The sequence below is a fragment of the Canis lupus genome, chromosome 10 (genome assembly GCF_011100685.1).
Source record: "Canis lupus familiaris isolate Mischka breed German Shepherd chromosome 10, alternate assembly UU_Cfam_GSD_1.0, whole genome shotgun sequence".
NCBI classification, from domain to species: Eukaryota; Metazoa; Chordata; class Mammalia; order Carnivora; family Canidae; genus Canis; species Canis lupus.
The window spans coordinates 69,678,465-69,693,707 of NC_049231.1; the positions used below are offsets into that span (position 1 = coordinate 69,678,465).

At 44.4% G+C, this 15,243-nt stretch overlaps 1 long non-coding RNA gene across 1 annotated transcript; it reads right to left on the reverse strand.

Moving 5' to 3' along the window:
• Positions 1 to 6,372: 6,372 nt before the first annotated feature.
• LOC111097811 lies at positions 6,373 to 14,565 on the reverse strand. The gene is made up of 4 exons (XR_005366230.1): positions 14,489 to 14,565; positions 9,527 to 9,705; positions 8,874 to 8,997; positions 6,373 to 6,659 (listed from the first exon to the last, which is right to left on the reverse strand). It is a non-coding gene; the product is annotated as an uncharacterized LOC111097811 (long non-coding RNA).
• Positions 14,566 to 15,243: the final 678 nt, after the last annotated feature.

Below are 15,243 nucleotides of genomic sequence, written 5' to 3' on the forward strand. Positions count from 1 at the left end.
ACATTCAGGTTGTTTGAGATTTTTGCTGTTACAATGGGAATGAAATACTCAGCATATTTTTACTTTCTACCATAAGATAAACATTTGGAAGTAGAATTGCTGAGTCAAGGGATATGTATTCTTTTTCCATTTTTTTTAAAAGATTTTATTTATTCATGAGAGATGCAGAAAGAGAGGCAGAGACACAGGCAGAGGGAGAAGCAGGCTCCCAATGCGGGACTCGATCCCGGGACCCCGGGGTCATGCCCTGAGCCAAAGGCAGACGTTCAACCGCTGAGCCCCCTGGGTGTCCCCCTTTTTCCATTTTTTTTTTAATTGTGCTAAAATACACATAATGTAGAATTTACCGTCTTAATGAGTGAGTGCACAGTGCAGGTCAGTGGCGTTAAGCGCGTTCACACGGCTCTGCAACCATCACCGTCATCTATTTCCAAAACTCTTTCCATCTCGTGAAACTGAAGCTCCCTACCCATCCAAAGGTAACTCTCACCCATAAATCCAGAGATCACAGTGACGGCCGCCAGAGGGGAGAGTGATGGAAGGGTGGGCAAAACGGGTGAAGGGGAGTGGGAGATACAGACTTCCAGTTATGAAAGGAGTAAGTCATGGGGATGAAAGTGCAGCACAGGGAATTTAGTGCCGGTTCTGCAACAGCATCGCATGGCAGCTGCCCCTGTGAGCACAGCACAGGGAACAGAATCGTGGAACCCCTCTGTCCCACACCCGAAACTAAGGTAACATTGTGGTTCAGCTCTACTGCCGAGAAACCGACCGACCGACAAAGCCGCCACTGCCTGCATCCCGGCCTCCAGGCCCAGCAGCCACCACGGTCGCCTCGCCTGTGCGGCCTGGCCTGCTCGAGGGCCGTCCGGTAAGTGCAGGCACACAGCATGGTCCCTCTGTGTCGCATGATGTCTTCGAGGTCTGTCCATGTTGTCTCGCCTGTCAGACTTCCCTTGGCTTCCAAGGCTGGATAATATTCCATTTCACGTACAGCATGTGGGTCTTTAACAAGTTGCCATATATTGTGAGGTCGTCTTTTTATGAGGTGGTGCCAACCTGCACCCCCCACCACAGTGTGGGTCCAGCTGCCTCCCTCCCAAACCAACACGGCTTTCTAGCAGACTCCTGAAGTTTGCCAGTCAGCGGGATGGGAAACGGCATCTCAGTATCACTTTCCTTTGCTTGTGTGCTCAGGTTGATTTGGTCTTTTCACAAGTTTATTGGCTATTTTGTTTCCTTTGCATTGTCCCGTCTATTGATACTGTCACCTACTTTTTCATTTGGGTTGTCGTAGTGATTTTTATGAGCTCTTTATAAATTAAGGAATTAGCCCTTTTATTATTTTTTTAAGATTTTATTTATTTATTCATGAGAGACACAGAGAGAGAGAGGCAGAGACACAGGCAGAGGGAGGAGCAGGCTCCATGCAGGGAGCCCGATGTGGGATTCGACCCTGGGACTCCAGGATCACACCCTGGGTCGAAGGCAGGCTCCAAACCGCTGAGCCACCCGGGAATCCCAGAATTTGCCCTTTTAATATCTTATGCCGCAAATATTTGTTTTCAGTTCATCTTTGAAGTTTGTACATGGTTTTTTTTTTTATCGCTATTTATTTTTTACTTGTTATTATGGAAAAATCAAACATTCAAAAAGCAGAGAAAAGAGTATCCCGCGTACTCATTTTTTAAAAAAGATTTTATTTATTTATTCATGAAAGACACACACAGAGAGAGAGAGAGAGAGGCAGAGACACAGGCAGAGGGAGAAGCAGGCCCCATGCAGGGAGCCTGACGTGGGACTCGATCCCGGGTCTCCAGAATCATGCCCTGGGCTGCAGGCGGCGCTAAACCACTGAGCCACCCAGGCTGCCCCCCAAAATTATTTTGAAGTTGATTTCAGACATCATCTCACTTCATCCACAAGTATTTCAGTATGTATCTTTAAAGATTAAAAACTTTTAAACAGCAACCATAATACTGTTTTCACATATATATATGTGGCTTTTAAGTAGAAAAACTAATTTATGTGCAAATGCACCAATCATTTTTCATTTAACTTCCAGGTTTTGTGCCATGCTTAGAAATGTCTCTCTGACAAGATTATAAATGCATTCAGTCATGTTTTCTTCTAACTTTTTTTTTTTTAAGATTTTATTTATTTATTCATGAGAGGCCCAGAGAGAAAGGCAGAGACACGGGCAGAGGGAGAAGCAGGCTCCATGCAGGGAGCCCGATGCGGGACTCGATCCTGAGACCGCGGATCACGCCCTGAGCCAGGGGCAGGTGCTCAACTGCTGAGCCACCCAGGCGTCCCTAACATTTTTTTTAAAACCCAAAACCATAATGATTACCCAGGGCATGCAGAGTCCTAAGGTCTTGGGAAAAGGCAGAGTAATGGAACAGTCAGAGGCAGGAGACATTAATCCCTTTTCTACCTTTCTCACCTACAAATCATAACATCTGTTTCTCAAAAACGCCCTTCCACACCCAGCCCCTGTGCCCTGACTTAACTCCTGGGGTCAGAGTCCCCTCTGGACTCGCCAAATTCTGGGTTCTTTCTTCTTCTTTTCCTTGTTTTCCAAATAGGAGTTTTTCTGCAGTATAATTGATATGCTTCAAGTTCACAGTTTAAAAGTGTGCAATGCAGTGGTTTTTTAATGTTTCCAAAGTCATGCAACCATTGCCACTAATTTTAGAGTTTTTTTCTTTACCCCCAAAGGAACCTCATATACATGAAGCTGTCCTTCTCCATTTCTGTGTCTCCCCAACCCCCTGGCAAGTCAGCAATCTACTTTCTGTCTCTATGGGTTCCCAGGACATTTCCTATAAAAGGAATCATACAATATGTGGCCTTTTGTATCTGGCTTCTTTATTGCTATTACTTTTGTAGTTTCATTTTAACATTTTATTATTTTCCCTTGGGAATTTATTTTGATGAAAGGAGTGGGGTTATACAGCTTAATTTTTTCCCCCAAATAGTCCCAACACTGTTTTTTAATAATAATCCATCTTTCCTCTCATGGAGTGGAAATGTCACCATTATCATCTACTAAAATCTCACGTGTATTGCAGTCTATTTCTGGATTTTCTATTTTATTCCATTGATCTGTTTGAATTTTTTCTAGCATCAAACTTTTTAATTCTTGTAACTTTAAAATGTATTTAAATGTCTAATTGGACCACCCTCTTCTCAATATCTTTCTGTTCAGATTCTAGTTTATTTCTACAGAAACCCAAAATTGTTTTTTTTAATGTTTAACATTTTCTTGATATTTTGATTGAGATCATGTTTATAGATTAATTTAGCAAGAACTAATACCCCTTAAGAGAGATATTACATTTTCTTTACTGAGGTCCTTCCTATTTTTTGTTAAGTTTATTTTCAGGTAAATTGATGGTAGTATTGCTATTGTACATGAGATCTTTTCTCCCACTGTATTTTCTAGCAATGTATCAATTTTGCACAGTAAATGTACAAAAAGCAGCTAACCGTCTTAATAAATCCTTGTATAATTTCTGTTCCACTTAGCTTTTGCTGCATAACCACCCCAAAATTTAGTAGCTTGAAATAACTTGCATGTGTTATTTCTTGTATCTCTGTGGGTCAACAGGTTGTTCTTCTGGTCTAGGCCAATTGGGTTTATCTCTTCAGTCAATTAACACCTTGGCTAATATAGCTAGTCTGGGATGGCCTCACACGTATATATATTTGGTAGCTGGTTCCATGTCAGTAGGGCTGTGGGGTGACTTAGCCACATGTCTCTTACCATCCAGCAGGCTGACATGGGCTCAATTCAAAAGTAGTGGTTTCCCCAAAGATGCAAATGTGATGATCCCAAGAGGCACCTGCAACCCAATGCTCATAGCAGCAATGTCCACAATAGTCAAACTATGGAAAGAGCTGAGATGTCCATGGACAGATTAATGAATAAAGAAGACGTGAGATATATGTGTGTATACACACACACACACACAAACACACACACACAATGGAATATTCCTCAGCCATCAGAAAGGATGAATACTTACCATGTACATCAATGTGGTTGGAACTAGAGGGTATTATGCTGAGCAAAATAAGTCAATCAGAGAAAGACAATTATCATATGGTTTCACTCACATGTGGAATGTAAGAAACAGCACTGAGGATCATAAGGGGAAGGAAGGGAAAATGGAATGGAAAAAAATCAGAGAGGGAGACAAACCATGAGAGACTCTTAACTCTAGAAAACAAGCTGAGGGTCGCTGAAGGGGAGGCAGCGGGGAGGATGGGGTAATTGGGTGATGGGCATTAAGGAGGGCATATGATGTGATGAGCACTGGGTTTATATGTTAGCTAATTGAATTTAAATTTTTTTTAAAAGAGTAGTGGCATCGAAGTTCCTTGAAACGGTTATAAAAGAGGGCGAGTTCCATTGCATAAGCACTCTGCAAGTTCCTGCTTGCATCACGTTTACTAATCTAAGGAAGTCGATGGTCCAACTCAGATTCAAAATGTGGAGAAATAAACTCCACTTCTGAGAAGAGCTGCAAAATAGCATAACCATTCTTGCAACTTCCCACAGCTTTCTAGTATTTCCTTGACCTATTGTCTTCAGGTTTCTAGCTATTCTTTTTTGTTTGTTTGTTTTTTAGCTAGGCTCCATGCCCAACATGGGGCTTGAACTCACAACCCTGAGTTCACACGGTGCACAGACAAGCCAGCCAGGTACCTCTCCAGTTATTCTTTAATATCATTTCAAATAATAGATCTCAGGCTCATGAGATGGAGCCACACATCCGGCTCCATGCCAAGCTGGAGTCTGCTTAAGATGCTCTCTCTCCCTCCCACTTGGTCCCCCTCCCCTCCATTAACAAAAAGAAGAACAACCCAAGAAGCACTTTACCTCTTAAAATTGTTCCTTAATTCTGCTGGTTAAGATTTTTGGAACATTATTAAGGCATGATGATGTCTTCTTCCTTATTTTAATGGAAATTAAAGTATGATGCCAGATTTTTATGATGGTAGAAAAAAAATCTAGCTATTCCTAAGATACTAAGATGTTCTGGGTATTGTTTTGTTTTGTTTTTAATATTTTATTTATTTATTCATGAGAGACACAGACTGAGAGAGAGAGAGACAGAGGCAGAGACACAGGCAGAGGGAGAAGCAGGCTCCATGCAGGGAGCCTGATGCGGGACCTTGATCCCGGGACTCCAGGATCACGCCCTGGGCCGAAGGCAGGCGCCAAACCGCTGAGCCACCCGGGGATCCCCTGGGTTTTGTTTTGATTTCAGTTTGTTTGTTTAAGCAGGAGTGGATGTTCTGTCTGGCTAAGTGACATTTCATCCTGAGATGATTGTGCTGTTTTTCTCCTCTGCTCTGTTGATATCATGGCATGTTAAAACCAACCCCTATAATGGTCCATACTTGCATTTCTGGCATGACACCTGCTTGAGGTGTGTGGGTTTTTTTGTTTTTTGTTTTTTGTCTGTTTGTTTTTACAGGTAAAGGAAGGTTATGTTTCAATGGATCTGCCTACTGTGGAAATTTCACATAAATAAAACCATACAATTTGTGGCCTTCTGTGTATGGCTTCTTTCACTTAGCATAACGTTTTCAAGGTTCCATGTATCAGTACATCATTCTTTTTCATGGCTGAATAATATATCATAAACGGGAATAATACCCCATTTATGTGTGGTGTGGATGTTTACTTCTGTGTCACCTACTGAGTGAGTGATCATATCATCTTCCTCTTTTATTTTGCTTTTCCAATGAATTGCATTCTAGATATTTTGATGTTGAAACATCTTTTCATTCCTGGGATAAATCTTGCTTGGGCATAATTATTATTCTGTTGATGAATTGCGTGATCTGACTTACTAGTAGAGTTGACCCTTGAACAACAGGGAAACAGGGTTGCCAACCTCTGTGCAGTTGAAAATCTGCGTATAATTTTTGGCCCCCCAAGACCTTAGCTAATTACTAACCTAGCTTACTGTTCACTGGAAACCTCGCCGGTAACATAAATAGTCCATTAACATATATTGTGAATGTTGTACGTATTAGATGTTGTATTCCTTCAATAAAGAAAGGTTGGGAAAAGAAAATTATTTTTAAAAATCATAAGGAAGAGAAAACACCTTTACAGTACTGTACGCATATTCATTGAAAATGACTCCTTGGGCAGCCCGGGGAGCTCAGAGGTTTAGCGCTGCCTTCGGCCCAGGGCGTGATCCTGGAGACCCAGGATCGAGTCCCACGTCGGGCTCCCCGCATGGAGCCTGCTTCTCCCTCTGCCTGGGTCTCTGCCTCTCTCTGTGTCTCTCAATGAATAAATAAATAAAATCATTTAAAAAATTAGAAAAAAAAAGAAAACGACTCCTGAATGAGTGGATCCAGGCAGTTCAAGCCCATGTTGTTCAAGGGTCAATTGTGCTTTATTTAGAATGCTGGAATCTTTTCATAAGTGAGCTTAACTTGTGTTTTATTTAGCTCTGTTATAAGATCATGCTGGCACAGGAACCGTTGTATAAGATGGGAGGTATTTGTTCCCCGAAAGTTTGTTAGAATCTAAGCATAGGGTCCCAGGTTCAGGTTCCTCTCAGGAAACAGGTCTGTGGCTACCGTCCTCTATGGCTGTTGGCTTCCTCGCTTTTTCTTCTTGGGCTTGTCTGAAACACAAACGGTGAAGTTTACACAACTTGATGACATGTCACAAAGCGACACCCAGGCTGAGAGTGACAACATTGCCAACACACCAGAAATCCCCAAAGCGATTGCCTGTAATCACTACTTTTCAAAGATAATTATTACCTTAACTTCTGGAATAACTCTTTTCTTGCCTTTCTTTATAGTTTTATCTCCTAAGCATGGAACCCTAAGTAGTAATTTTTTTTTGCCTGTATTTATATAAATGGAATTATGCCATACAGGTTCTTGTGGATCTAGCCTCTTTTATGCAACAATGTGTTTTTAAGATTCACACAGGTTATTGTGTGTAGCTCTTGCTATTCTTTTACTTTGCTTAATAACACACTGTACTGCATGAATATCCCGCTATTTCTGTCTTCATTCATCTGTTGATGGACTTTGAGGCAGTTTCCAGATCGAGATGCTTACAAACAGAGCTGCTGTGATCATTCTTGTATATGTCTCGTAGAGGATAGGTACACATATTTTTGTTGGGTATACTTCCTATAAATGATACTCTTATTTATATGTGACATAGGTTATGTATAACTTTGATTTTATTAGATACTATCCAGAATTTTCTACAGTGTCATACTAATCTACACTCCTCTAGCAGCATATGAATGTTTCTTGTCCACATCCTCACCATCGCTTGGCAGGTTTGGTCTTTTAGTTTTAGCCATTCTGGTGGGTATATAATGGTGTCTGGTTACGATTTTTGCATTGCCCTGATTATTAGTGACTAAGTATCATTTCAAATGTCTGTTATCCGCTGGATATCCTTTCTCCCCCTAAAAAGTATCTGTGCAAGTCTTTTGCTGATTTTTTTCTTTTGGGTTGGCTGTCTGTCGTTTCTTACTGATTTGTAGAATTTTTTTTTAAGATTTCATTTCTTTATTTATTCATGAGAGACACACTGAGAGAGGCAGAGACACAGGCTGAGGGAGAAGCAGGCTCCCTGTGGGGAGCCGGATGTGGCACTCGATCCCAGGACCCCGGGGTCACGCCCTGGTCCGAAGGCAGACGCTCAACTGCTGAGCCCCCCCAGGTGCCCCTGGTTTGTAGAATTTCTTTATGTATCCCATTCTTGACCTCTTTGTATGTGATAGGTGTTGCAGATATCTTCTCCACATTCCATATCTTTTAATGAGTAGACATTCGTAATACTAATATTAAATTTTAATGTTAAATAAATGTCAAATTTACCTGTCTTTTTCTTTATAATTAGTTCTTTTGTGTCCTATTTTTAAAATCTTTCCATGGTGCCTGCCTGGCTCAGTTGGTTGAGTGTCTGACTCTTGATTTTCACTCAGGTCATGATTTCAGGATTGTGAGATCAAGCCCCATGTAGGGCTCTGCATGCTGATCATGGAGCCTGCTTAAGAGTCTTCTCTTTCTGCACCTTCCCCACCTCCCCACTGCTGTCGTGAATATGCACACACTCTCAAAAAAAAAAAAAAATCTTAAAAAATCTTTCCTTACCTTTAATGAGGTTTTGAATTTTAATGTACTCAAATATATCAATCTTTTCTATATGGCTAGTACTTATTAAATCATCTTTCCCTACCTTGAAGTCACGAAGCTTTTGTTTAATATCGTCCTCTAGAAGCTTTATTTTGCCTTTTACATTTTTGTCTATGATATGTGTAGAATGAATTTTTAGGTGTGGTGTAAGGTCAGGGTCAAGTTTCCCCTAATAATTATCCAATTGTCCCAGCACCATATATTGAAAAAATTATATTTTCTTTACTGCTTTGCGGTGCCTTTTTTTTTTGCAGTGCCTTTTTTTTTTTGTCATAAATAAAATATCCATATACACATGGATCTCTTTCCAGACTTCTATTCTATTTCACTGGTCAGTATGTCCATCCTTGTGCCAAAATTATTTATAGTGCATGTAAATATACAGTAAAGGAAGTCCTCCCACTTGGTTCTTCTTTACATTGTGTGGGTTATTCTTGGCCCTTTGCATTTCCATCTTATCAAGCTTCAAAGAAAAAAATTAGACTTTGTTGGCTACCAAAAAACAAACCTCTACTGGATCTTCTGAGTAATCATTTGAATGTTATTTCTTGGTTTCATGGATGACTCATCAGCCAACATATATACTGTGCCTGCCTTAGGAAAAAGAATTGACCAGGTTCAAAAATATCTCTGCTATCAGCCGAATCACTGACCTTCTCAGGATATTTTACCTTAGGAAATTGCCTTCTTCCGAGAGTAATCCCTACAGGGACATCGGAGTTCTTTCCTCTCAATAAACCCAGTAGTAAATGTACTTTCTTTCCAGTGTTCATAAGAGAACAAATAACTTCAGAACTAGAAATGAAAATGAGTAAAAGGTTACCGATTATTTGCAGGCTAAGACTTCGCAGGTGCAAAATGTATCTACAAAGTTCTGATTCAAAGTCGGACCTTTCTCAGTCCGGAAACCTGGTTGCTTCCATTCTCTGTTCTCTCCTCCGTTTCCTCTTTCCCTCCCAACCATCCTGTTGTTAGCTCCAGTATTTTCTTCAACCCAAGCCTCTTCTCTGCCCACACTGCTTTCCCTCTAGCTCTCTGAGTCCGTGTCTCTTTGGTCTCATTCTCTACTGACTGAAACACAGATACTCTGTCTTCTAAGCATTGAAGTCATGTCTGGGGGCGCCAGAGGGGCTCAGGGAGTTAAGCATCTGCCTTCAGCTCAGGTCAAGATCCTGGGGTCCTGGGATGCAGCCCCCAGTTGCGCTCGCTGCTCAGCGAGGGGCCTGCTTCTCCCTCTCTTCCCCACTCATACTCTCTCTATCTGTCACTCTCTCTCTCCCAATAAAATGAATAAATCCTTTAAAAAAATAAAATAATGTCTTACCTCTCTCAAGGACTTCCCAAGCCACTGAATGTAAATAAGCTCAGGAGCTTTTGCATGTTGTAGAGCACACACCTGGGGAGCGGTTCCTTGGAAAGCTGCATGGCGGCCTTGCTTGTACTTCACAGTCCTGAATTGCGTTCTAGACGGGAAGGAAAACTGCCTGGAGTTCAAGGACGGAGCTGGAATTAGAGTTCAAAGCTTTGGGGTGGTCTGTTAAGGAATTAGCTAACTCACTTGGTTACTAATGTATCACAAATCAAGTGAGCCTGTAAAGGAAGCATCAACTACTGCTGAACCATGTACTTTTTTTTATGAGATGCTTTTCCATTTTTAACTAAGGCATGCTTGCTGTATAAATCTTGAAAACTATAGAAATGTATAGAAAATTTAAACACCAGACATCATCCTACCTCTTAGGTATTACGATTCTTATTATTTCAGTGTATAATATACTTTGAGGCTTTTTTCATGCATGGCTGATATTATACATAATTTTATTTTCTGCTTAAAATTATATCAAAATGTCTCCAAATCTTTAAATTTTTACTATTAAATGACTGTAAAATATTCCTTTACATTATAAAGAAATGGAAAGTTTCCCTTTTATTAGATTGTAACTTGTTTCCAATTCCATCATAACTGTACCTAACATTGTTAGGAAAACCTCATCCATTTCTCTTCGAATTTCAGGTTATTTCTATAGGCAAAATATGTATCTGATAGAGGACTTATATCCAGAATATGTAAAGAGTTCTTAAAAAATCAATAAGAAAACAACCCAATCTTTAAGTGGGCAGAGAATGTGGACAATTTACCAAAGAAGTTATACTTAAGGCAAATAAACACATGAAAATATGTTCAACAATATTAGTCATCTGAGAAATATAAAAGGACAAGGAGGCAATACTACACATCCACAAAAATGGCTAAAATTTAAAGAAACGGACAGTACAAGGTATTGATGATGATATGGAGCAACTGGAAGTCTCATATATTGCTGCTGGTGGGGATGGAAATGATGCACCCTCTTTGGAAAACAGTTTATTCATTTCTTATAAGGGTTCAACTACACTTACCATCCAACCCAACAATTCTCTTCCTAGAAATGAAAAAAGTTCTACTCCCAAGAGAAGTGAGAATACATGTCCACACAAAGACCTATATGTGAACACTCATAACACTTCATTTATAATAACCCCTGAGAACAATGCACACGTCTATCAACAGGTGAGTGGATACACAAACAATTGCAATGTCCCTGTACAGTGCAATGTTTCTCAGCAATAAAAATGAATGAGCTACCAATCCATGCAACAACATAGGCAAATTTAAAAAGCAGTGTGCTGACAAGAGAAGCCAGGCACAAAAAGCTACCCACAATTTAATTCCATTTATATGACATTCTAGGAAAGGCAAAAATGTGGTGATAGAAAGAAAACTTTCTGGAATGATGAACATATTAAACGTAATCATTATGTCTTGATTATAGTGGTGGTTATTTGACTGTACACGTTTATTTAAAAATGCATTAAACCATACACTTAAAATGGGTGAGGTTTTCTCATATATGAGTTAGATCTTGATAAAGCAGGCTTTAAAAATAAAGAATGATTCTGAGTTGTTTTTGTTTGTTTGTTTGTTTTAACTTGGGCAGCTGATCCAAAGTGGAACCTGAGAACAGATGGGGGATCCATTCAGAGAGAGAAGTAGGACTTGAGTGCAGCAAATGGTGTCAGGATGATGATTTCTGGTTTTGGAAGTGTTAATGAGGTTGAGTTAATAAGAGCATACAGAGAGAAAAGAGACCTATAGAAGTGAGAAGGAAAAAATCCTGAATTCAGTAAAAAAAAAAAAAAAAGGAAAAAGGAGAACATGAAATTGAGAAAAGGAAAGACTTGGCTTTTGTACATAGGCTTTTTTGTGTTGCCTGTTTTTGTCTCAATTTATTTTCATTTCTTTCTTGTTTATTCTCTCGGTCTTTCCTTTTCCTGGGGTGTGTGTTTCAGGTGTGTGTGGGGGGAGGTGTTACACACCATATGTTACCATTCTGTGCTTCCAAAGTCTGTCTTCCTCTAAACAGACCACGCACATGCATTCCTACACACACGTGTACATGTGCGTGCATACACCCCCCAGCAATACAACCAAGTGAGAATAGTAGGAGGAAAAAGTAAACCAAGAAAACAAGAAGGTGAAGAAGTTTGGCACCTTCCCAACATGCATTAGTAGGGAAGGTTCACTCTTGGTCCTTCATAGTCTATGGAGAAGAGTAATAGAAAAAAGTACTAGGTTATTTATTTATTAAAGATTTTATTTATTCATGAGAGACCCAGAGACACAGGCAGAGGGAGAAGCAGGCTCCATGCAGGGAGCCTGACATGGGATTCGATCCCAAGTCTCCAGGATCAATGCCCAGGACTGAAGGTGGCGCTAAACCGCTGAGCCCCCCAGGCTGCCCAGTACTAGGTTATTTAAACCAGCTTATTACCAGCTGTTGAAGTTCTAAGTAGGAAAGTAGCTTTAATAGCTCCATTAGGACTTGGGCCAAGGACTTTTCCTTGGGATTTGTGGTGAATAATTAAAGGTTAATGGTGGCATTTTTCCTCTCAGCCTAGGGGAGGCAACCATACCAGTCATGATCCTAACTGAATCCAACTGGGAAACTCTAGAAAAATGTAACACATTTGCAATGGTTAAAACATTCTGGGCCTTTTCATCTGTATCCACAAAAGGCAAGGAGGCTGTATTTTTATTTCCATCCTATGAATGAAGAAATTAAAATTCAATGGACACTGAGGCTCCTTCCACAGTTTGGCTACTGTGGACATTGCTGCTATAGACACTGGGGTGCAGGTGTCCCAGTGTTTCACTGCATCCATATCTTTGGGGTAAATCCTCAGCAGTGCAATTGCTGGGTCGTAGGACAGGTCTATTTTTAACTCTTTGAGGAACCTCCACATAGTTTTCCAGAGTGGCTGCACCAGGTCACCTTCCCACCAACAGTGCAGGAGGGCTCCCCTCTCTCCACATCCTCTCCAACATGTGTGGTTTCCTGCCTTGTTAATTTCCCCCATTCTCACTGGGGTGAGGTGGGATCTCACTGTGGTTTTGTTTTATTTTAAGATTTTATTTATTTATTCATGAGACAGAGAGAGAAAATGAGAGAGAGAGAGAGAGAGGCAGAGGGAGAAGCAGGCTCCATGCAGGGAGCCCTACGTGGGACTCGATCCTGGGACCCCGGGGTCACGCCCTGGGCTGAAGGTGGCGCCACACTATGAAGTCCTCATCGTGGGCTGCCCTCATCGTGGTTTTGGTCTGTATCTCCCTGATGGCCAGGGAGGTGGAGCATTTTCTCATGTGCTTGTTGGCCATGTCTGTGTCTTCCTCAGTGACATTTCTGTTCATGTCTTTTGCCCATTTCGTGATTGGATTGTTTCTTTGCTGTTGGGTTTAATCAGTTCTTTGTAGATGTTGGACACCAGCCCTTTCTCTGATGTGTCGTTTGCAAATATCTTCTCCCATCCTGTCGGTTGTCTTTCAGTTTTGGTGACTGTTTCCTTTGCTGTGCAGAAGCCTTTTATATTGATGAAGTCCCAGCAGTTCATTATTGCCTTTGTTTCGCTTGCCTTCGTGGATGTATCTTGCAAGAAGTTGCTGTGGCCAGAAATTAAAATTCGGAAAAGCCAGGAGACCTACCGACCCTCTCATAAAGAAGAACGGAAGGACGGGTGTTAGGGATGGCATCTCCAGTTTGGCTTTTCGTAAAGGTTTTTTATTTTATTTATTTTGAGAGAGAGAGAGACAGGGGAGGGGCCGAGGGAGAGGAGAGAGAGAGAATTTTTTTCCCCAAATATTTTATTTATTCATGAGAGAGAGAGGCCGAGGGAGCAGCGGGCCCCCAGGAGCCCCCCGCGGGCCTCGATCCGGCCCGGGTCACGCCCCGGGTCACAGGAGAGAACGTCCGCAGGCCCCACGGCCGGCGCGGAGCAGGGCCCCGAGGGCGCGGCCCGGGTCACGGCCAAGGGCGACGGAGCCCGAGCCGAGCCGAGCCGAGCCGAGCCGAGCCGAGCGGCCTCCTGGTCCCGGGCGCCGGGAGGGGGCGGTCACGGGGCGGGGGCCGAGGCGAAGGACGCACGGACGCCCCGGGGCTCCCCGCTCCTCCCGCTCCTCCTCGGCGGCCCGGGCTCCGGAGGCTCCGCGGCGCGGCTCGCACGCGCACACACACACACACACACACACACACACAGACACGCACGTGCACGCGCGCAGACACACGCACAGACACGCGCACGTGCACACACAGGCACGCGCACACCCCCGCACGCACCCCGCAGGGAGCACCAGGGCGGCGCGGCTGCCGGGGCAGGGGGAGCCCGCAGCGGGACGAGCAGCACCCGCCCCCCCCCCCCCAGCGCCACGTCCTGCGCTGCCCCGAGACACCTCCGGCCCCATCCTCGCCCCGCGGAGCTCCCGGGACTGCGGGCCCGGAGACCTCTGAGCCTGCGGGGCGCTCGGGGCGTGACCCCCACCAGCCGCTGCGCCCGCCGGCCCGGGTCCCCGCGCACCCCGCGCACCCCGCGCACCCCGTTGGGACGGCCCCGCCCTGGGCCCCGGGCCGCGGAGCTGGGGGCACCTGCGGGGCTGTGCCGAGTCCGGGGCGGGGGCGGGGGGCGCTGCGGGCCCCGACCCCCCCCCCCACTGCCCACGCCCCGCGGGACCAGGCCGGCTCCGAGCGTCCCCGCAGGAGGCCCGGGCGCACCTGTCACCTGCGCGGCCCCGGGCACCTGCAGGGGTGAGGCGGGCCGGGCGGGACCGGGACCCCCGCTGAGCCCAGCGAGTCGCAGGGAGGGCGGCCCTGGTCCGGCCTGAGCCCCGCCCCAGCCAGGCCCTCGGGCGGATGCGGAGCAGGGGGGTGCGCCCCCGCGGCCCCTGCTTGGTTCAGCTTCTCCGAAGCCCTGGTACCTGTGCCCCTGAAGTGGAATCCAGGGCCGCTTGGGATGACGCGGGACAATCAGACCACGGACGTGGAGGCGCTTCAGGAGTCCGGAAAAGAGGGGACGGTAAAGGCGATGGCCCGTCCTCATGAAGCCAGGCCTGGGAAGGGCAGGACCCGCTGGCCCTCAGCCTCCAGCCCCTGGTCTGAATTGTGTCCCCCCCCCCCATTCACACGTGGACGTGCTGACCTCCCGAAAGTCAGAAAGCGCCTGTTTGGAGACAGGGCCTTCAGAGGGGTGACTAGGTTAGAATGAGGTCATCAGGGTGGGCTCCAATTCAGGATGCAGGGGGTCCTCACAGGAAGGGTACGGGACACACCACAGGGAGGACCCCGTGAACGCAGACAAGGCCGCCCACCAGCCAAAGAGGGAGTCTTCAGACGACACCGACCCTGCCAACGTCTCCACTTTTAGCCTCCAGAACTCTAAAACATAAATTTCTGTTACTCAGGTCACATGGTCTCTGGTACTTGTTATGGCAACCCTGGTGCGGGCGCGCGTGCACACACACACGTCTGTGACATAGTTGAGATACGCTCTTATAACTGAATTTTATTGCACTGAAAACAAGGCTCTGCCTAAAGGTAATTCATGGCCTGGGAGGAGGAGATGGGCAAGTACAGACAAGTCTCAGGTAGGACTACTATTGGCACCTACCGTGTGCCAGGTACTCGACCTGTGTTGTCTTGGTCCTCACACCGATCCTAAAATATTGGGTAGATG